This window comes from Larus michahellis, chromosome 1, assembly GCF_964199755.1.
Source record: "Larus michahellis chromosome 1, bLarMic1.1, whole genome shotgun sequence".
Taxonomy (NCBI): domain Eukaryota; kingdom Metazoa; phylum Chordata; class Aves; order Charadriiformes; family Laridae; genus Larus; species Larus michahellis.
Window position 1 is genome coordinate 198901786 of NC_133896.1, and position 20919 is coordinate 198922704.

Here is a 20919-nt window from a genome sequence, read left to right on the forward strand (position 1 = left end):
AGTAAAGAATTTCTTCCTAATATCCAATCTAAATCACCCCTCTTTCAGTTTAAAACTATTACCCCTTGTCCTATTGCTTCACTCCCTGATAAAGAGTCCCTCCCCATTCTTCCTGTAGGCCCCCTTTAGGTACTGGAAAGCTGCTATAAGGTCTCCCTGGAGTCTTCTCTTCTCCAGGCTGAAAAACCCCAACTCCTTCAGCCTGTCCTCACAGGAGGGGTGCTCCAGCCCTCTGATCATCTTCGTGGCATCCATCTCATCCCAGCATCACTCGGTCAGCCATGTTCTGCGGAAGTTCATCAGCTGGCAGAGCATGGTGGGCAATATGACTGAATGGATGGTTCTGTCCAATCCAGCCCCTCAGTCCTCATTCCCATGGAGTCTGCGGGGAAAAAATAAATAGGTTTTCCATCCAAGCTGAACTAATGACATGAAGTGCTTGCCTATAACCTGTCTTTGAGGAACAAGCCCCTTCTTGTTCCATGGAGGTGACCTCCTCCCTGTCATAGAATCATAGAATGCCCAGGTTGGAAAGGACCTTTCAGATCATCAAGTCCAACCATTAACCTAGCACTAACAAAAACCATCACTAAACCATATCTCTAAGCACTACGTCTACCTGTCTTTTAAATACCTCCAGGGATGGTGCCTCAACCACTTCCCTGGGCAGCCTGTTCCAATGCTTAATAATCCTTTCAGTGTAAAAATTTTTCCTAATATCCAATCTAAACCTCCCCTGGTGCAACTTGAGGCTGTCTCCTCTTGTCCTATCGCCTGTTACTTGGGAGAAGAGACCGACACCCCCTGGTTACCCCCTCCTTTCAGGTAGTTGCAGAGAGCGATAAGGTCTCCCCTCAGCCTCCTTTTCTCCAGGCTGAACAACCCCAGCTCCCTCAGCTGCTCCTCATAAGACTTGTTCTCCAGACCCCTCACCAGCTTCGGTTCTCTGGACCCGCTCCGGCACCTCAATGTCTTTTTTGTGGTGAGGGGCCCAAAACTGGACACAGTACTGGAGGTGGGGCCTCACCAGTGCCGAGTACAGGGGGACGATCACTTCCCCAGTCCTGCTCACCTCACTGCTCCCGATACAGGCCAGGATGCTGTTGGCCGCCTTGGCCATCCCCGCGGTTCTCTGGTGATGCGCTTTCCCCCGGGGGCTGCCGGCCTCCCCCAGGCCCGGCCTCCCCGCGCCACCCCCGGCCTTACCTACGGCCCATCCCGGCCACCGGAAGGGCATCGCCCGCCGCCCGCCTCCCCATTCATTGAGGGGCGGAGGCGGGGCCCGGCGGGCCGCGCCGGAGGTGTAAAGCGGCGGCGGGGGAGCGGCGGGGCTGCCTCGCCTCGCCCCTGAGCCCGCCGGCGCTGGGCTGCCCCTCGGCGGGGCGCGGGTGAGTGCGGGGCGGCGGCCGGGAGCGGGAGCGGGGCCGGGCGGGAGGCGGCGGCGGCGGCCGCTGCGGCCCTGCGCGGGGCGTCCATTTTTGTATGCGGCGGGCTGCCGGGGCTGGATCGTCTCCCCTCCCGCCAAAACAGCCGCCTCCCTCCATTTTCTCTCCGTGGCTTCCTTGCGGCCGCCGTCCCCGGCAGGTCCTTCCCGGAGTGCTGCCGGGAGCCTTCCCCCGCCACCTCCCCGCGCTGGCGGGGCCGTCTCCAGCCCCTTTGCTGAAGGAGGGATCCCCCAAAACGCCGGGGCCGCCCGGCGGGAAGGGCCTTGGTTGGGTGCAGGGATGGGGCCTGCCGTCATCGGCGGCCGCAGCCCGTGTCCCTGAGCCGGCCGAGGTGGGCATCGCCGCCGCTAGCCACGCTTTCCCACTCCCAGGGCAAGCGACAAGCCAGGGCACAGATGGGAAACTCACCCAAGTGTGTGTGTGTGTTCCCCAGTTAATGGGTTCCGTGCTTATTTTTGCTTGGCGACACGAGCAGTACCGTGGAGAGAGTGCCTTGCCGGGAGGTGAAGGCCCAGGTGTCAAGGACAAACCCTGGGCTGCTTCCCGGGCAGTCTTTTCGTGTCTGAGATAATTCCCAAGCGACTGTCCTGCTGTGCCTGGCTTTTTCCCTCAAACTGCAAAGGAGGCTGAAAATTTAACGAAAATGGCAGGTATTGCTTGTAGTGCCCACGTCAGCCCTGTACCCTGCTGGTTGCTGCTGTTCCTGAACCTGTTCTGAGGCTGGGGGACTTGTTTACATGTTGTTTGTCAGCATTTAGCAGGCAGCTGGCCTGACTAGCAGATGGATTTCTTCTTTTTTGCATATGTATGTGTGAATGTTTGTGGCTGATAGGGCTGGGGGGGGAAACACTGGAAAACCTTAAGATGGATTTTATGAAGTTGGACAGAAAGATTGGTACTATGTACAGAAATGCTATTTAGTTGTGCTGTCAGCTGCTAGAAGACGTAGTTTTGGAGCAGGGTGTTGTCGTTGCAGGTGCTGTTGCAGCTCTAAAGAGTTCACGGGCTGCAGATCAGGGCAGAAGAGCTGAGGTGGTCATGGCACTGCAGTTTTATGAGTTAACTATCTCTTAGCTGAGTGGTTGTTTTGCCACCTGCCTGTGGCACGTGTGGTCATTTACAACTGTTAACTTCGGGCTTTATCAGCAACCTTGTGGTGATGTCCAACATCAGGTGAACCAGTGGACACCCTGCTTCCCTCTGCCCACCGCTGTGGGCTCCTCTAAGCCGTGGGGGCAAGTGGGGAAGACGTGGTCATGCGTGTAGGTGTCGCATGGGACCCTCTGCAGTGGGACAGCTCTGCCTCTTGAAGCTCTTAGCTCAGTGATGCTTGGCTGTCTGCTGCCTCCAAGTTAGAGGCAAATACAATGAATGCTTGGAGGGAACAGGCAGCAGCTTGTATTTCTGGTCAGGTGCTCTGTGGACTTTTGTTGCCTTCAGCAGTCAACTGAAATGTCTTTTAGATGGGATTTCCATATAATGGAAAAGAGGAGGGACTCTGTAATTGCACAGGCTGCATAGCTGTAAGTGTCAGCCCTGGCACAAAGAAGGAGCAAGCTCGTTGATTGCCACAGCTCTTGAAAGTTACTTTGCTTTCAAGTATTTTCAGTATTTTGCATTTGAGCATCCTGAAGGGGCACCTTAACTGTGCTCCACCGCATGCATGCTTTAGGTAGTCAGACTGGCTTTGAAATAAACCCGTTTCCTGAGCAGGAGGACTACCGGATGCTTTATGCTGTTTTCCTGGGATATGTAGAGTTTTGAGCCTTGCTGCTCGTAGGCTTCAGCTTATCAGTGAGGAGACGTGTTCAGAAGGCACTCCTTGTTTTGGGTGGGCTGTAACGGAAACCTGAGGCCAGCTAGGCTTCTAATTCAAGCAGCTCAGTTGTGAGTGTGGGTGAGATGTGTGATTGCACATACGCGATACACTCTTCACTCCACGTGGAGAGAGATTTGCTATACAGAAGGAATTAACTTGGACAAAAGAGGGAACGTGAAACTCTTTCTCTAATCTAACCAGCTGTCAGAGTAACCAGCTCTCAGCTGCATTTTTGTTGACATCTTTGAAATTCCCTCTTTTTTTTTTTCCCTTTTTTTTTCTTTTTTACTTTTTCTTTTTCCTGTGCAGCATACTGCCAGATCTGCCAGATTTCAGGTAAGGTTCATCCCTGTACTGTGTTGTGGCTGAGCTCTGTGTCTCTGTTTTAGGTGATGTGACATGTGAGCGAGGGTTGATGTGTGCCAGTCTAGCTGGCGTTGAGCGCAGCTGATGGGCTGATTTGTGCAAGAGGGAGGGCAAAAAGGGGTGGTGGTCATTGATTAGTGTCCGATGTGAAAGAAGACAGGGAGAAATATGGTTTGGGTGAAGGAGGGCAGGGATCTTGTTGCAATTACTGCCTCTACTACCATGACAGGTTAATGAGACTTCAGCGGCCTTTCAGAAATGTCACTTCCAGTTGTATCCCAGCTTTCAGAGTGTAGAAAATAATATGGTGCTCTTGCTTCTCTTCTCTTGGCCTGTATCAACAATGTCAGAAGTTCAACCCCAAGCAGTGTGTGGCAGGAGGAAGAGAGGGTGATTTACTTTGGCTGCAGATGTGGCCGGTGGATGCTGGCTTCGTCCTTGTGATGTTTATTTGCTGAGCCACGGTGGTGCCAAAGGGCAGATGGGGATGTGGCAGAGCCCCTTTGCTGCTCCTGAAGGGTGAGCTAAGAAGTCCTGTTGACTTAACCAAATATTTGGAGAAACTAGTGGCATTACCCAGCAGAACCATGAGGCTAGGTGTTATGGAGAAGTAGTTCAGCGGTTCTGGGCAGAGTTGGTTGGGGTCAGCTCCAGTCAATACCTACTCAGAGTTAGTAACCCAAGGTGAATCTTCCCTTGTGTTTGGCAGTATCCTAGGGTTTTTTCCGTTACTTGCTATGTTCTCATCCTTCATTATTCTAGGGCCAAAACCCTCGCAAATCTGTTATGTGCTGAATGGTGTTGAAGGTGGCGTTCATCTGGCCAAATGTAGTCATCTACACCCAAGGTAGTCAGCCCCAGCTCCCGTTACGGTCAGCAAGGGAGAGGGTGGACATTCCTGGGTTGTGATTCATCTCAGCCCAGTAAGCTGAAGCAGATGAGTTGTGAGATGAAAGCTGCTTTCCACTGACTATAAAAGGAGGCATTGGGAGATTAGCTTGGATGTAAAAGTCTGCACTGTAAATGTCTTAAGTGTTTATCTCAATGAACTTGTGAGGTTCTTTGGTTCTTCAGTGACTTTGGGAAGAGTCGTGGCTGTTTGCACTACGGCTGGGTTTGTTCTGGTATTTGAGCACTCCTTCCTTAGTGCCGTTGTTGCAATGTCACTGGCTGCTTAAACCTACCAAAAAAAAAAAAGGAAGAAAAAAGAAAGAAAAAGGCATAGCTGAATCTGTTGGTCAAACAAAACCTGGGGGCTATCACCTGCCTATGATAGGACCACTGGTTGCAGCATTCCTGATCGCTGCCTGTGGTTCGTGAGTGGTTTGGGGGCGTCAGGGATCAGGAGCTGGGGCTCCCACCTTCCCCCTGTGGTTTGTAGAGACTGCCCACTCGCCCTGGCAGCACTGGCCAGAGCTGCCTTCCCTCAGTGGTGGGTCAGCAGCTGGTGCCCTTGCCAGGGTCGCTAACTCTGCTGGAGACCACCACACCAAGGTGGTGGGTCATAAATTCTGTGGATGGTATTTGGTACAGAAGTGCCTTATTTCAGAGTTTCCAAAATGAAATACTGTGAGATCTTTCGTTCCAAGTACATTTTTGAGTTTCTGGGTTTTTTACTCAAGTGAAAACCAGTTCAGAAAACTTTATTTTCGTAGAGGTGCAGTTTTTGTGTGTTCAGGAGTTGCAGTAACTGCTATAGGAAAAAATGCGCTACTAGATTTTCACCAAGGAGGGTTCCTTATGAAATTTTCCTGTTAATCTAACCAGTGCCTGCGATGCTGTGTCTTGACCTCTTTTCTGAGAAATCCGTGTGATTGCTATATTTACTAAAATACCAAATTCATTACTATCTACTTAATTATAGTATTTAGCTTCATATTTTCTTACACCTCTTTCTCCTGCCTTTTTCTGAGATGAGGAATAACTCTTGGGTTCCCTTTCACCAGTCTTCCAGACAAATATCCCAGCTGTCTCTTCTGAGCTGTACAGATTTCGCAATTCACTCTTACCTCACTATTTTCCGCATCCGTGTTACTTGTTTGTATCTTTCCTTGTACGTCTTATTTGCTCATTTAATTTTTAAATTACAAGGATGAGGATTTTACTTAGTAACCTCTTTTTGAGGACTTGCAATTAATTACTGCCCGTATTTACTGAGCGAACTATGCTTTTCTTGAAACTCAGTGGTTATTTGACAGTCATACGCTTCTGAAAGTTTATTACAAGCTACTCAGGAGCTCTTAAAAAAAAAAAAAAATTGAACAATGAGCTTTTTATTTAACTAGGGTTTGTCCCTGGTAGTGATTCAGGCAGATGGTTAAAATCCCCTGTACCAGATCATTTATTTATTCCTGGAAGCTGTTCTGTCAAATGAGAAGGTGTTCTCAAAATAAATAGCTGTGTGTGCCGTGACCCATATTATTCCTGGCTGTGTGTGAGCCTGCCTGTCTTACATTGCCAGGTATTTTAATATAGGTGAGAAAAACTGAGTTGTAGGGTGGATGCACATCATCTCTGGCTGCAGTTGTGCCTACTGAGAAGTTTGCTGCTGGCAGCTGCTCGCTGGCATCCCAGCGGCAGAGGCAATTGCTGCTTCAGTTTTCTGGCTGATGTGCTTGAGACAGCTCTCCTCTGACTTGTTTCAGTTCAAAAGAGGCTGGGTGGCACAGGCTGCTGCAGTGGTAGGTCTTTGCTAATTTGAGTTAGCAGCTAGGTTACATCTTCAAAGTTTCAGCTAGCAAAGTAAATACTATGGCGTGTCTCCAGAAAATATTTGCTAACTCCAGTTAGCAGTGTTTGAGTGAAGTGATCCAGGATGCTGCACAGATAGCTCAGTGCACAGAGCAGAGAGGATGATGGTGTCAGGGAGGCAGAAGGCAGTGGTAGTACTAAGCATCTGGTGACATTTACCTCTGCAGACGGTGTACTTGGAGCTATAAGAAAACCAGTGTGTATGCTGATACGGTGCTGCTCTGCGTGTCTGCAGTGGATCACGTCGGTTCAGTGGTTTGATTAAACCAAAGGTGAGTTTGCTTTGGCTGTGGGGTGTTTGTGGGGTGTGGTTTAGTGCCATTTTCCATTGCTATAAAAGCAATACCATGCAAAATCGCCTCTTAATGTTAAGAGTAAAGCATGCTGATATGAAGGCTTGGGAGAACTTGCTTCCAAAGGATCCACGTGCCCAGACTGCCTCTGTAGTGGGGCTAGGAGGTGGTGTAACTCTGTGGATAGCAGGGGAACAGAAGGCCCTCCTGTGAAATCTGGAGTCAGTAAGCAAAACCAATTCTGCAAAATAAGAAAGGAGGGGGAAAAAATATACAAGCTATAAACAATAACAAAATCAGACCACTGGTAATGCTGGTAGTGGTTTCATTTGGGAATGCTGATGTGGGAGGTTTATTCGTATGTATATGTGGCAGGAGTAAACTTACTGTGCAAGAAATCACTGTGATTTGGTAAATTAACTCTTTCCCTAAGCTGAAGAAGAGCTTACCTTCATTGGGTGAAAGATTCTTAAAATAAACTTGTTGGAAAAACTGTTGTTGAATTTGTAGAACTAGGTTATTTTGTTGAGGTGACTCTTATAAAGCAGTTTCAGCTAGGAAAGTAAATAATGTGGTGTATCTTTAGAAAATATTCCAGAGGGGATTAGTTGGCTTGGGTAACCAGAACATAGTCTTTCATCTGTAGGCTGCTGATTAAACTGCACTCGGGGTTGCACACTACCTGACAGATGTTTGATGACCCAAGTGAGATAATTCCCAAGCAAAGGATGCTGCTGCATGCTGTGCCATTTGTTTTTTTTCCTTCCAAAAAGTTCACAAAACAGGGTGACCTGTAACATATGTGTTGCGAAGGTTTTTATTCTTTGTGCTTTGCAGTGACAGCCTGTGCATCAGACTGGTTTGTGTGCTTATAGCTTCTGAACACTGAGAGCAGGCCATTAAGAAAAATACAGCAAAACCAACCCCTCCTCTTTCTTGCTTTGCTTGGAGCAGCAGCCAAAGGTTTCTTTTGAAAGTTATTTGCAATAAGAATCATGTAGCTATTAAGAGATATCGACAATGAATGTCTAATAATTGTCACTGTAGGAAAAAAGTCATGTAGTTGAGGATCTGACTAACTTGTCAGTGCCGTTTTAGCAACCCATTGAATAAAGGCATGTGGATGCTGCATAGAAAGGAAGTGATCAAAACAAGTGTTTAAAAGGCTGTCTTCTAATCACTACCTGAATGTGGCTGATACAGGTTTGAAGCGCAAAAGTACCATACCACTGCATATCCACCCATGCTGACCACAGGTACATTAGGCAAGACCTTTCTGGCTGTGCAAGCTGCTGGAAGAAAGGAGCAAAATGTTCTGGCACACCGAGTAAGAAGAAAGTGCAACACCCAAAAGCCGTCAGCTGAATGATGGATTAGGGTGGAGGTGCCACATCTTGGAGCAGAAGAACAATAGGTGTTTGTTGCGATTTTTGGAAATAAGAATTTCTGTGAGATTGAAGTGGGAATTTGGCCTTTAGCATCTTTTCAATTCAGGAAAGGTACCAACACAAGCAGTAGAATGAAAAGCATAACAGTTAAGTAATTGGAGAAGAGCAGAAGCAAAACACTTATGCTTTGCTCTGAAGGTGCTGGGATCAGTGCTCGGTCCTGAAACCCAAAGGTTTGTATAGAAAACTCTCTTATTTTTGAGGAATGCAAGTGTTAGGAGGAGCCACTGTCCTTGTGAGGGAAGTGGACTTCTGAGTTGCTAAAGCCCCAAAGATCGTTCAGAGACTTCTACATCTTTTTATTAACTGCCCACAGAAAGACAGGTCAAACTCCATTGAGGTATTTTTTTCTTCTGCTGGTGCTAGGTTCAGTCTGCTCTCTGTCTTGAGGAGCAGTCTGAGTTCCTGGTGGGGTTTTCGTAGCTGTCTGCTAGAGCCCTGCATTAGCTAAGGAAGTCAGGCATCTCTGGAGGGTTATTCCTCCCATCTCTCCTCTGAGGGGACAAATTTGTAGTTGGAGGTGCCTGTCTCTGCCTGCTGGTTACAGAGAGGTGCAAGATACCCTAAGCCCAAACATCTGTTTTGGAGTTGGCTAAAGCTAGTTGACAAGAATCCTACGCCTCATAACCTGGTCAGCATGTGAAGAAACACAAGAATGTCCTTCAAGGAATCTTGTGTAAGTGATGAAGCCACTTAACATTTGTTGTGCTTTGGCTGCTCCAGATAAACCATCACAGATGTTAGGGTACTTTGAACCTGCTTTTTCCTTCAAAGGAAATACCTGGAGAGCAGAACAGTGTGGTGCAGGGCACCATCAAAAGCATAACAGCAGCTCTTTGCTTTTCATGCTGCTGTTCAGACCCTTGGGGGAAAGTGCTAATTGTCACTTGTTTCATAGTTATTTTGCTTTAAAATCACCCGTATCTTTTTTTTTTCCCCAAGTCCCAGTGCAGTGGAACTAAGGAGAATATTTACAGCCAGTAGTTTCTTTCCTTCCTGCTGTCGCTTGAAGCGCCTAGCAGCAGCAGAGCTTATTATGCTTCAAAGTTTCTTGTTCTAGATAAGTGACATGGTGGCACTGTACATGCTCAGAGAAGTAGGTTGAAATGTATAATGCAACACCTCTTGGAGATTGTCGTATTTAGGTCTCTCTGTGTACCCCCTCAGCCCTATAGTTATAATTAAGGGTGATTTCCTTTGATATCTGAATGATGATGTGGAAAAATAGAATAAGGTTTTTAAAACATATTAGCAGACTCAATGGTATTAGTAATTTTTATCTCAATAAAAAATGCTGCACACTTTCTCCAAACGTGATACACTTGCTGATAGCGACACAATAATTTTTAAGGGTAGCTGTATAACTTCCCTTGACAGGACTACGTACTGAGTGGCTTCACTTGTCCCTGTCACCAGGTTGCAGGTTTTGGGGCAGACCAGGCTTCTGTATGGGGATGTTGTGAGGCAGGGAGGTGCAGCTGTCAATTCCAATAAAATCAGAAATCCGAGTAAGATTTTAGCCTACAAATTGTTCAACTGCCAGGCTGATGGGGTCAAATGACAAGTATACGGCAAATCTTTTTGCTCATTGGAGTTAATCTCTTCTGTAAGTTGACTTATGCTTCTGAGGGAGCAAGAACAAGCTCCTTTCCTGGAGACGCGTGGGTTGTGAGAGCTGGCTTTCTGCCACACAGACGGCAAAATAAACTGTAAATCTGACTACAAGGTAGTGCCTCTCGTGCAAAATAGGGGGCTGAGTCCACACTATTTTGCAGTGTCCTCGTGGCCGGTCTCCGGCCAAATCTACCAACCTTTTGCATTTCTTACCTGCTGGTACCTCTGCATCGTCCCCACTCTTGCTGCTTCCCCAGCTTCACGTGAGGACTGTGCCTTCCTCAGCATCCCTTAATGATGGTTACGAACTTTCTGCCTGAATCCCTCTTTGGGCTGGCCAGTGTGGAGCCCCCATGTTGAGGGGGTGCAGGATCCCTCTGCGTGGCATCGTCAGCAGTGAGACCTGAAAAGCACGGTTTGTGGTCTGGCTCTTGGTTCGGCTGGTGTGTGTCATCTTTTGCGGGGCTGGGAGAGGAAATCCCAAACTCCAGCAAGTCTTGATTCAGTCCCAGGCAGGAATGGGAAGCCTTTTGTCATACTTTGAGAAAGGATCTGAGGTAAATATGAAATGGGCTGTGCTTGGACATCTCTTTTCCCCAACCCTTTCCCCTCTATGTTTGGTTTAGGTGGAGGCAAAGCCCCCCTTAGACAGCAGCCTCTTTGGCCACACTGACTTAACTCTGAGCACTACCTGCTGCCCATGTTTCTGACATTGCAACCTTCCCATCGCCCCCATGTGCTGCAACAAATCGTGGGGGACAGGAGGTTCTGCTGGTCCTGTAGCAGACCTGGGGGTCCAGCCCAGGCATCGACTTCTCCTCTTCCCTGTTGCAGCACAGCCGTCGGGGAGCAGGGGGGAGCTGAATGGTGAGCTCGTGGCTAAAAAAAGAGCGTTTGCCCAAAGCAAACAAACTGCACACCTACCTTGCTGTGAAACTTAATTCCGCATCAGTGTTGTACTTCCTTTCTGATAAGATTTATTTAGGTAGAACATATCAAAACTGGGCTCTGATATTTTTGTGTGAAAACAGAAGTGGTTGGTTACCCCATCATCAGACTGGTCAGACATCACCCTTGTATCATTTGCCATGCTCTGTACTTATTGTAGGCTTAAATGCCTAAAATAGATGCAGTTTTCAGAGGCATTTTGTTGTAAATCCATCAGTGCTTGGGATCGGCGAAGTCTTTGCAGTGACAGTTTGTGGGATTATTTGCAAAACACTTCTGAAACTGAACTTTTTTTCCCCACAATCAGATCAGTAATCCCATTTCATATGCCTTTTTTTATTAGTTGAGTTCTCCTGCCCTTTTGAATAGGGAGTTTTACTAGCTCTGGTGGTGTATGGAATTGAAGAACCGCAGAGCCAGGCAGGATTGGGTCAAACACCGAGACAAAAGTGGGCGACTTTTGCAGTGTGCAGTTTTAACAGCAAGTGGGCAAGCACGTGGGCGAAGCTGCCATGGAAACTGCTTGTAGTGTTTGCAAAAAAGACCAAACTCTGCATTGCTGCTATTTCTAACTACCAGTCTGCTTTTAGCCGCCCTCTCTGCTTGTGATGGCTGGGAATGTTGCAGAGGGCAGCTGCCTGGAAGGGAAGGAAGGTGGGAAGATGATGCAATGTGAGTAGCTTGTTGCGAGCCTGGAGGCAGCACTGACCAGGCTGGGAGAGCCAGGGTGGCCAGTCATGGCTGGGATGGTTTGATCTCAGGTGAGAAGTGTGTGTCTCCTGCCCCGCCATGGTGAGGGATGGCCGAAGGCGCGTTGCTTCCTCGCAGGCCGGGAGGTGAGTGTGGTGTCCGTCAGCTCTGAGCATGCTGGCTGCACTCCCAGAGTGGGGTTACCCCCTGCCTCAAATGTGGCAGGTCCTCATTTTTTCTCCTTCACACAGCCCCATGCTTTACCTCCTCTGCTCCACCTCTTTGCGCTGACCTCGGCTCTCGTTTTGCTGTGGGTGTCTGTCTAGACTACATTGACGTTGACACATCCTGTGGTCCTGGCAGCCAGGCTCCGCGGCTGCCCTGCCCAGCCCAATTCCCATCCCAAAACAACGGTCTCTGGTGAGGCATGTGTCATGGATTGGTGGGGGGGTGGTCATTAACCATCAGGGAGTTGGGACATCGCCGTATCCCAGTAACACTGGAAGTGTGGCCACACAATTGGTGCTCAGCATCTCCCTCTGCTTTGGTCTGGGCTGCCCCGACTGCCTCGGTTAGGGTGTCCTCCTCTGAGATGCTCTGCTCCTCGTGTTGCTCCCAGGCAGCTGGGGCATCGGTGGCCCCTCAGAGACACGTGGTGTTTGCTCCTTCTGCAGCGAGTGACCCTGGGCAGTGGGGTTTGTCTGGTGAAAGGACAGTACTAGTTTAATCAGACAGTAGCAGTCAGTCATTGCTTTTAATCCAGTGTGCATCAGGGCACCGTCTCTTAGGGGAACGTCTTCCTGAAGAGCGCTCCAGTGGGAATTACTTGTCTGCTAGCCAGTTGTCAAGAGCCACCCCCAAAACTACACACATGCAGCATCCTCTCAGCTGCAGGAGAGCATGTGGCTGCACACACCAGCCGAGGGGGCTGTGAAGTACTTGTTTGTGCCTGTAATAATGAACGTGTGGGGCTTAGAAGGAGCTGATCATAGAATCATGGGGTTGGAAGGGACCTCTGGAGATCATCTAGTCCAACCCCCCTGCCAGAGCAGGGTCACCCAGAGCAGGTTGCACAGGAATGCATCCGGGCGGGTTTTGAATGTCTCCAGAGTTGGAGACTCCACCACCTCTCTGGGCAGCCTGTGCCAGTGCTCTGCCACCCTCAGGGTAAAGAAGTTCCTCCTCATGTTTAGGTGGAACTTCCTATGCTCAAGTTTGTGCCCGTTACCTCTTGTCCTGTCCCTGGGCACCACTGAAAAGAGCCTGGCCCCATCCTCCTGACACCCACCCTTTAAGTGTTTATAAGTGTTGATAAGATCCCCCCTTGAATTATGGCTGGAATGTGGGAATACTGGGTCTAAAAGCAAACGTTTTAGCTCCTTTCACACTAGGCTTCTCTTTGGTATAGTGTAAATCGTATTCACAGAAAGCTTTAGTATTAGGTCCATAGTCATGCAAGCACCCTCAGAAGGTTGTAACTTATTTTTGAATGCAGCTCGTTTGCTTAATGAGAAATTAACTTCGGTTTCTTCAGAAAAGGGAAGTCTTTCTTAATTCTTCCGCTATGTTGAATCACTATCCAACAGCCACATCAGGGTGCAGGGCTGGCAGGTCTGCCTTGGAGGTCTGTGTGGGGCAAGCCCTTGAGAATGGCCTCCAAATCAGCAGAAAAATTCCTGGATTAATGAAAATGTATTCTAATTACTTTCTAATGACTTTATTTTGATTGCGTAAACCTAAAGGAGTGATGTAGCATATTTTGATGTTTCACAGAATCTTAGGATGGTTTGGATTTGAAGGGACCTTTGAAGATCATCTAGTCCAACCCACCTGCTGTGGGCAGGGACATCTTTCAGTAGATCAGGTTGTTCAAAGCCTTGTCCAGCCTGGCCTTGAACACTTAATTTGCAGACCCAGTTACCCGACGCAAAACCTTTCTTGGAAGCCTGAAGTCATCTTGGTGTAAGGCACAGGGAGCTCTGTGACTTGGCCACATACAATTTCTGCTCCCCTTCCTCCCTGAACGAGTGCATGTCCAGCGTGGGTTGAGCTCTCCCTTGTGCGAGCAATTCCTCCAAGGTTTGTTGCAGAGCATTTCCTCTAAAAAAGCTCTTAAAACACTTCCACCTCTTGCACAGAAACACTGTTCCTGCTTTCTCAGTAAAGGAAAGGGTTCCTTACCTTCGAGTCAGTACCTGTTATGGTAATGGAGGAAGCTTTCAATTGGGACAGCAGCTTGGTAATAAGCCATGCACCAGTGCTGGGGCTGTGCCTGTTTGAGAAACATCTGATCCACAGACACACAGGTCCACAGGGGTGGCCAAGCCCTGGTCCATGCTCTGGCACATTGCTCAGGTAGGATGCCTGTGGGCTGCTGGGCAGGGGTGACCAAGGTCTGCTGCTGCCACTTGGCCCTGCCTCCAGCTGAACTTGCCACTGCTCACCACGAGCTACCTGCTGGCTTTCACCTGCTCACCATTGCTCAGGGATGTCACAAAAAATCCGCTGATTATACCCACTTTGATCTGCCTCTTGTCCACACCTGAAAATCCCCACTCAGCTGTGCCCTTCCTCCTGGTGAAATGATGGTGTTTGGGGAAGTCTTCTCCTTTCTTCAGTCTGTCTGTCTCATCGGATGTGTCCCATGTGTGTGAAAGATGGTGCTTGTTGTTCTGCATGAAGGTTGGGGCTCTTCATTTTTTATTTGTTTGTTTCCCCACTGCGGTTTTAATAACAAACCGACTTCTGTCTCTGTCTAACTTGCTTCCTTATCTCCTAAGGGACATTTCCCGCCTTCTTCCAAGGCCTGTTGTCCAAGGACCATGACTGGAGCATGCTGAATGACATGGCCAGGTGTTTTGGCTAAGCAAAGCTTTATCTTCATTTTATATGGGTTTAAGAAGACAGAAGCTCACTTATTTAATATTCTTTCCCAGAGCATAATTTTTTTTCCTGCAAGATACCAAGGCTGAGTCCCTGGCAGATTATGGGTGATGTGTCACTTTGAGTAGATCCCTGGCAATCTGTCTCAGGCTTTCATTTGGGAAGTCTAATTATCAGTGGAGATTCCCTCGGGTTTTATGACAAATTGAGGGAGTTAAATCAAGCAGTTTTCTTGCAAAGTGTAATTTGAAGCCATGCTGCGGAACTATTTGAGGAGACAGTACTAGAGCTGGTGGGAGATTTTTCAATTAAATGCTTTTTCATCAGAAAATAGTGATTCATGTAATGAGAGAGGTGTGACACCCTTTATCAGCTAGGCAGGAAGACATCTCCTTAACTTTTTGAGCCCTGAGGAGCTGTGGATGGCAAATGCAATGCTGTCCTCCTCCTTCTCTATACTATATAGCACTATATATGGTGCTATTTTGAGCTGCCAGAGGATCCTGACCAGCTGAAGTCTGAGGTGTGGGCTAAAAGGGCTGAGAGCACTGCAGATGCCTTTCACTGGATGGTAATTCTCAGGTGGGAGTTCATCCTAGAAATTGTCCCATCCCTCTCTTCTACCTTGGCTGCTGGTTGCCTTGGCTTGCCACCCTGTTGATTGTAGGCACAGCATTGGGTTCGTTTCAGATACTGTTTGCAGCACAATTCCCCAGGTGATTATTCTGGTGCAGCTACAGGGGTGATCCACAACAGCCTGGGGCGAGGAACAGACCTGGTTTCATGGTTTAACCCCATCAAAATAAACATGCTGTTGGCTGCACCTGAGTCTTCCCTGCTGTGACACAGGATGCACTACATCCAATTTGTATCTAAGAGACGCTTCTTTAACCTGTTCTTGCAACACTTGGGTGGTGTAGACTCATCTTGCATCCTGCCCCAGCCTGTCATTGTGCCTGCAGTTGGAGAGGGGTTGTAACATCAAGTTCCCCACTGCAAATTAAGCCTGATACACTGTGTGTTTCTGTAGTATCCAAGGAGGGGAATTACTGTCTATCCAACCATTTACCTGTTGAATGGCTTACTGCAAGCCACCTTTGCTCTTAATCACAGCCGAAGGTTTGTGGAGAATGGGCATCAGTGAACTTCCATTTTGGAAATCTTGAAGCTTGAATTCTGGGAGGTTGAAGCATTCCCCTTTGGACTTTTACAGCAGGAACGTCCCTCCTCTTTTTCGGGTCAAAAATCACTACTTATTTACTTATTTCAAAATGGGTTTCATGTATCGTCACAAATAACCCAGATCGGGTTTTCTGCAGGTATTGAGACAAAACATTGAAGTTTGCCTGTTTTGAGATTTTGGGGAAGTTGAAACTTCTTGTCTGGCCTTGGGGACAAGGACAGTCTTTGCCATCTCAGAAGTTGTCCTGGGATAGGAGAGGAATTGTGTTTTGAATACACTGTACTGTGTGTGTGCTGTTATCTCTGGTTAGTGTGTAGTTTATATTTGATGGCTTCCTTCTTTTGAGTAGCAAATGCCTTGCTAGTGGCTGATCTTGGTTTTTAATGACTGAATTGGCAAAGAATATAACATTTAGAATCCATATGTATACACTGATGCAATTTCTGTAATGTGTTTTGAGATATATGCACATATTTGAAAAGTAAAAAAATAAAATTTTGACAATGAAGAAGGAACAATTTAACAGCACACAGACAAGACATTCCTTGCCTGGTTAAAATAAGTCAGCAGAACAGCATGCCTTTACACACAGTCAAACTTAATGCAAAGAATTGCAGTTACTTTGGTGGCTTTTGGCTTGGACTCCATGCTATTACTGCTGCTGTGGTGGGATATATTCCAGCTTCACATAATGCTAACACTTGGTCATGCCTTTATTTTCATCAGCCTTCTTGCTGGTGTCATGCATCTGCAAATGGCTATGACCACAGCCTCTGAGTCACTTGTCCTCTCTAAACTGCCTGCCTTGTCCAGCACAGCTGCTGGGGACTTTAGAGTCTGATGCCATGTATTTTGCTTCTGTTTCTAAAAGCCTGGTGAGGAAAGTTCAGCATCTGCTGTGCCGTCTTGTCTCTACTCTGCAACAAATGACAGGGCAATGTAAAAAAAAATTGGAGATTTTCCAAGGCAAGATGTTTTGGAAGAGCATATCTGACACGATCCCTGCTTTATACTGTAATGGATTGCACCTGGGGCTGACATGCCTCAGTGACTGTTGACTTTCCTCAGTGTATTTCTGAATGATGCTTCAAAAAGCATTCTGATTCTGGTTTGATCCCTTACAACGTACTCCTTGCGTCTAGGAGTTTACAGTCAAATCCGACACCGCAAAATATCTGTAATGCTAATGGCAGTAGCAGGAATTGAGGTAGGACTTTCCCACCTCTTCTTTTTCTGTGTAGGACTTCTCTGTGAATGATGCTACCTTGGGGACAGAAGTAGCAAAGTCAGCCTTTTGAAAAGGGCTCCCAAATGGGTTTTTTACCTGTGTGTTAATGAAAAGGTTGGCATCGTCGCTACATGCTTGTTCAGGAAGCTGACCTGTGTTTAAGCTAAAAACAGAGGGCCAAACCCATTCCACACTGTTTGCCAAACATACCAACGTGGCATAAGCACGAACTGTTTGTTTTGCAGGCAAGTAGTAATGACGGTAGAGTTGTACAAGATAGGCAATTGTTGAAGACCAAAAGGACGCTGAGGAAGAATAAGACTGTCCACAGCATGTCACTTGAGAGGAGTGCTGGTGGCTGTAGAGGTTTCCAAATGTTTCAAAATGGATATAAGCGTCTGTGGGGCCATGTTGAGTGGGGATTTCTGCTCACGCGTCCTCTGAGGAGGTACCTGGGCAATTAATTGGGCATGCAGCAGGGTTCGGCTTGGGTTTTCTTCTTTCCTTAGTAGAAAACTCCTCGATATGGATAATTTGCTTTAATTTTATGCTATTCTGCAGATTGGAGAAGAAAATTCTCAGGAGCAGCAAGGCCTTAAAATAGATAAGGAGTGGTTTTTCAGAAGCTGAAACAAACTGTCATTGTTTAGGAAGTGATAGTACTGCTTACGGAAAACGGTGCCCTGTCAGCTTATTTTTATACATGGTGGTTTAAGTTTAGCTGGACAGATAGAATCATAGAATGGTTTGGATTGGAAGGGACCTTAAAGATCATCTAGTTCCAACCCCCCTGCCATGGACAGGGACACGTCCCACTAGACCAGGCTGCTCAAAGCCTCATCCAGCCTGGCCTTGAACACTTCCAGGGATGGGGCATCCACAGCTTCCCTGGGCAGCCTGTTCCAGTGTCTCATCACCCTCACAGTAAAGAATTTCTTCCTAACATCCAATCTAAATCTACCCTCTTTCAGTTTGAAATCATTACCCCTTGTCCTATAATTACACTCCCTGATAAAGAGTCCGTCCCCATTCTTCCTGTAGGCCCCCTTTAGGTACTGGAAGGCTGCTATAAGGTCCTCCCGGAGCCTTCTCTTCTCCAGGCTGAACAACCCCAACTCTACCAGCCTGTCCTCATAGGAGAGGTGCTCCAGCCCTCTCATCTTTGTGGCCTTCCGCTGGACCCGTTCCAACAGGTCCATGTCCTTCTTGTGCTGAGGACTCCAGAGCTGGACACAGTACTCTAGATGGGGTCTTACCAGAGCAGAGTAGAGGGGCAGAATCACTTCCCTGGACCTGCTGGCCACGCTTCTTTTGATGCAGCCCAGGATGTGGTTGGCTTTCTGGGTTGCAAGTGCACGTTGCCTGCTCATGTTGAGCTTCTCGTCCACCAATACCCCCAAGTCCTTCTCCTCAGGGCTGCTCTCAAGCCATTCTCTGCCCAACCTGTATTTGTGCCTGGGATTGCCATGACCCATGTGCAGGACCTTGCACTTGGCCTGGTTGAACTTCATGAGGTTCGCACGGGCCAACCTCTCCAGCCTGTTCAGGTCCCTCTGGATGGCATCCCTTCCCTCCAGCATGTCGACTGTACCACACAGCTTGGTGTTGTCAGCAAACTTGCTAAGGGTGCACTCAATCCTACTGTCCATGTCACCAACAAAGATCTTAAGCAGCACCGGTCCCAGTACTGACCCCTGAGGAATGCCACTCGTCACTGGTTTCCACGTGGAAATTGAGCCATTGACCACAACCCTTTGAGTGTGGCTATCTAGACAGTTCCTTATCCACTGAGTGGTCCATCTGTCAAATCCATGCTTTTCCAATTTAGAGACCTCGGTGTCATGTGGGACAGTGTCAATCGCTTTGTATAAGTCCAGGTAGATGATGTCGGTTGCTCTCCCCTTACCTAGTAATGCTGTGGCAACATCATAGAAGGCCACCAAATTTGTCAGGCATGATTTGCCTTTGGTGAAGCCATGCTGGCTGTCACCAGTCACCTCCTTATTTTCCATGTGCCGTAGCAGAGATTCCAGGAGGATCAGCTACATGATCTTGCCAGGCACAGAGATGAGACTGACCAGTCTGTAGTTCCCTGGGTCTTCCTTTTTCCCCTTTTTGAAAATCGGGGTTATGTTTCCCCTTTTCCAATCAGTGGGAACTTCACCAGACTGCCACGACTTTTCAAATACAATGGAGAGTGGCTTAGTGACTTCATCTGTCAGCTCCCTCAGGACCTGTGGATCGATTTCATCCAGTCCCATGGACTTATGCACCTTCAGGTTCCTCAGATGGTCTTGAACCTGATCTTGTCCTACAGTGAGCGGTTCCTCATTGTCGTAGGCCCTGTCTTTGTGTTCTGCAACTTGGGTGGTATGGTTGGAGCCGTTGCCAGTGAAGACCGAGGCAAAAAAGTCATTCAGCACCTCAGCCTTCTCCATATCTTGGGTGACCAGGTCTCCTGTTTCTTTCCTGAGAGGGACCACATCTTCCCTAGTTTTGCCTTTACCCCTGACATACTTATAGAAGTTTTTCTTGTTATCCTTGATGCCCCTAGCCAGATTTAATTCTATCTGGGCTTTAGCTTGCCTAATCTGGTTCCTGGCCACTTGGACAGTTTCTCTGTATTCTACCCAGTCAACTCATCCTTGCGTCCACCCTCTGTAGGGCTCCTTTTTACTTTTGAGCTTGTTCAGGAGCTCTTTGTTAATCCATGGAGGCCTCCTGGCATTTTTGCCTGACTTCTTTCTTGGGATGCACCGCTCCTGAGCTTGGAGAGGTGATCCTTGAATACTAACCAGCTTTCTTGGGCCCCTCTTCTCCCCAATACTTTTTCCCATGTTACCCTCCCAAGCAGGTCCCTCAAGATGCCAAAGTTTACCCTCTTGAAGGCCAGGGTAGTGAGCTTGCTGCATGCCCTCCTTACTGCCCGAAGGATCTTGAATTCTACCATTTTGTGATCACTGCAGCTGAGGCTAACCTTGAGCTTGACACTCACCACCAGCCCCTCCTTGTTGGTAAGGACAAGGTCCAGCATAGTTCCTCTCCTCGTTTGTTATGATTTACTTTTTGCTGTTAACCAGATGCAAGATTGATTATTTTCTTATGGGGTTGTTTTGAAGAATGTCCCTTTTTAAAAAGTTTTTAATGGGGAAGGAAATCTGTCAACCTGACATAACAGGTATATTAACCATTAGATAAGAGGAGGAAGAATATTTATTTTATTTGAAAGTACAACACAGTCAAAGCATAAGAATTTGGACAGGGAACAAAAGTAACAAACATAAAACGCACTCTAAATAAAAGACAAGGACCAGTAGCAGTGGGGGGAATTCAGCCCCTATTGAAGTTGGTGGGAGCTTTGCCATTGACTTCAGTGGGACAGGATTTCACCCGAGGATGTGGCCCCATCCCAGGGTCCGCCCTGCTAGGTTATCTAGGTGCGTCATTGCTTCCCGCTGCTCTCAAAGCCCTCGGCTCCTGCTGAAACGTGAAGGTGTCCAGAGCCTTGGGGTGAAGCCATTTCCTACCCAAGGTCTGAGCAGCCAGGGCTTGCAGCTCGGTGTTTCTCATTGGAGAAACCGGAGCTAAAGCAGGGGTGAGAGCTAGGTGCAGAACAAAACTAATCTACGTTCATTCCGATCAAGTTTCCTCAACTTGAAGGTGGATATGTACCATCTGGTAACATTTCTGGAATAATTTATATTGTTTTATGTGATTAGGACTGCGTTATGCCACAGGAGTACTGACTGTACATCCAGAAAAAGGCTCATCGTTTCAAGTATGGTTGGGAGTGGGAGTGAGAGGAACCAGCCCAGAACACTTCCTCACTTCAAAGGCAAGAACGGCTGTTTCAGAAAGCGAGATCACAGCCGGATCCAACTTCTAAGGAGGGAAAAATGATAATCTCCGCCAAAATTACCCTTTGATACAATTGCGAAGATAACAAATGATATCAGAGGAAAGGTTTTGGGCAGAGGTGTAATGGCCCCTGTACTGTATCCTGCTAAACCAAAAGATCTTTCTCCTGAAAAAAATCACACTTGTCTTTATTGAAGGTTTCTTTGTCAAGCTACAGTGAATATAATTGAAAGTGAAAGGTTGATTTGGTACCTGCTGTTTCAAAAGCATCAAAAACATGTAAGAGATGCTTAGGATGTCTGTGAGATGAAGGGCAGTGCTGTGTGTGAGGGATGCAGAACACGGCTGCAGCGTGGGTACCGTGCCCTGCACCCAGCTCCCCATCTGTTACCT

At 47.7% G+C, this 20919-nt stretch overlaps 1 protein-coding gene across 7 annotated transcripts in view; it reads left to right on the forward strand.

The window, feature by feature from the left end:
- Positions 1–1253: 1253 nt before the first annotated feature.
- Positions 1254–20919, forward strand: part of SLC7A1 (solute carrier family 7 member 1) — a 49731-nt gene continuing 30065 nt past the window's right edge. For 2 of the 7 annotated variants that reach the window (XM_074568434.1, XM_074568489.1), the window contains exon 1: positions 1257–1388. The gene's annotated coding sequence lies outside the window, so the exon portion shown is untranslated. Of the gene's footprint in view, positions 1389–3230; positions 3601–6548; positions 6654–20919 lie in introns of those variants that run through there. The other 5 variants (XM_074568464.1, XM_074568454.1, XM_074568443.1 and 2 more) reach the window with 5 other exon arrangements.